The sequence below is a fragment of the Procambarus clarkii genome, chromosome 52, assembly GCF_040958095.1.
Source record: "Procambarus clarkii isolate CNS0578487 chromosome 52, FALCON_Pclarkii_2.0, whole genome shotgun sequence".
NCBI lineage: Eukaryota > Metazoa > Arthropoda > Malacostraca > Decapoda > Cambaridae > Procambarus > Procambarus clarkii.
In genome coordinates, this window is record NC_091201.1 from 30,980,576 (window position 1) to 30,983,287 (window position 2,712).

Here is a 2,712-nt window from a genome sequence, read left to right on the forward strand (position 1 = left end):
GTTCCCACATTAGGCGTTAACATGTTAAACTCTTTCATATATTTTTCTGTTGATTGTGGATATTACGTCATTTTTGTGGAAAGCGACCAGGATTATGTATACTCTGAGGGCTACCATGCAATACACCTGAGGGCTACCATGCTATACACCGTGAGGGCTACCATGCTATACACCGTGAGGGCTACCATGCTATACACCGTGAGGGCTACCATGCTATACACCGTGAGGGCTACCATGCTATACACCGTGAGGGCTACCATGCTATACACCGTGAGGGCTACCATGCTATACACCGTGAGGGCTACCATGCTATACACCGTGAGGGCTACCATGCTATACACCGTGAGGGCTACCATGCTATACACCGTGAGGGCTACCATGCTATACCCCGTGAGGTCTACCATGCTATACACCGTGAGGTCTACCATGCTATACACCGTGAGGGCTACCATGCTATACACCGTGAGGGCTACCATGCTATACACCGTGAGAGCTACCATGCTATACACCGTGAGGGCTACCATGCTATACACCGTGAGGGCTACCATGCTATACACCGTGAGGGCTACCATGCTATACACCGTGAGGGCTACCATGCTATACACCGTGAAGGTCTACCATGCTATACACCGTGAGGTCTACCATGCTATACACCGTGAGAGCTACCATGCTATACACCGTGCGGGCTACCATGCTATACACCGTGAGGTCTACCATGCTATACACCGTGAGAGCTACCATGCTCTACACCGTGAAGGTCTACCATGCTATACCCCGTGAGGTCTACCATGCTATACACCGTGAGAGCTACCATGCTATACACCGTGAGAGCTACCATGCTATACACCGTGAGGGCTACCATGCTATACACCGTGAGGTCTACCATGCTATACACCGTGAGAGCTACCATGCTATACACCGTGAAGGTCTACCATGCTATACCCCGTGAGGTCTACCATGCTATACACCGTGAGAGCTACCATGTTATACACCGTGAGGTCTACCATGCTATACACCGTGAGGTCTACCATGCTATACACCGTGAGAGCTTCCATGCTATACACCGTGAGGTCTACCATGCTATACACCGTGAGGGGCTACCATGCTATACACCGTGAGGGCTACCATGCTATACACCGTGAGGTCTACCATGCTATACACCGTGAGGGCTACCATGCTATACACCGTGAGGTCTACCATGCTATACACCGTGAGGTCTACCATGCTATACACCGTGAGGTCTACCATGCTATACACCGTGAGGTCTACCATGCTATACACCGTGAGGTCTACCATGCTATACACCGTAAGGGCTACCATGCTATACACCGTGAGAGCTACCATGCTCTACACCGTGAAGGTCTACCATGCTATACCCCGTGAGGTCTACCATGCTATACACCGTGAGAGCTACCATGCTATACACCGTGAGAGCTACCATGCTATACACCGTGAGGGCTACCATGCTATACACCGTGAGGTCTACCATGCTATACACCGTGAGAGCTACCATGCTATACACCGTGAAGGTCTACCATGCTATACCCCGTGAGGTCTACCATGCTATACACCGTGAGAGCTACCATGCTATACACCGTGAGGTCTACCATGCTATACACCGTGAGGTCTACCATGCTATACACCGTGAGAGCTACCATGCTATACACCGTGAGGTCTACCATGCTATACACCGTGAGGGGCTACCATGCTATACACCGTGAGGGCTACCATGCTATACACCGTGAGGTCTACCATGCTATACACCGTGAGGGCTACCATGCTATACACCGTGAGGTCTACCATGCTATACACCGTGAGGTCTACCATGCTATACACCGTGAGGTCTACCATGCTATACACCGTGAGGTCTACCATGCTATACACCGTGAGGTCTACCATGCTATACACCGTGAGGTCTACCATGCTATACACCGTGAGGTCTACCATGCTATACCCCGTGAGGTCTACCATGCTATACACCGTAAGGTCTACCATGCTATACCCCGTGAGGTCTACCATGCTATACACCGTGAGGTCTACCATGCTATACACCGTGAGGTCTACCATGCTATACACCGTGAGGTCTACCATGCTATACACCGTGAGGTCTACCATGCTATACACCGTGAGGGCTACCATGCTCTACACCGTAAGGTCTACCATGCTATACCCCGTGAGATCTACCATGCTATACACCGTGAGGTCTACCATGCTATACACCGTGAGGTCTACCATGCTATACACCGTGAGGTCTACCATGCTATACCCCGTGAGGTCTACCATGCTATACCCCGTGAGGTCTACCATGCTATACACCGTGAGAGCTACCATGCTATACACCGTGAAGGTCTACCATGCTATACACCGTGAGGTCTACCATGCTATACACCGTGAGAGCTACCATGCTATACACCGTGAAGGTCTACCATGCTATACCCCGTGAGGTCTACCATGCTATACCCCGTGAGGTCTACCATGCTATACCCCGAGAGGTCTACCATGCTATACACCGTAAGGTCTACCATGCTATACACCGTGAGGTCTACCATGCTATACACCGTGAGAGCTACCATGCTATACACCGTGAAGGTCTACCATGCTATACCCCGTGAGGTCTACCATGCTATACCCCGTGAGGTCTACCATGCTATACACCGTGAGGTCTACCATGCTATACACCGTGAGGTCTACCATGCTATATACCGTGAGGTC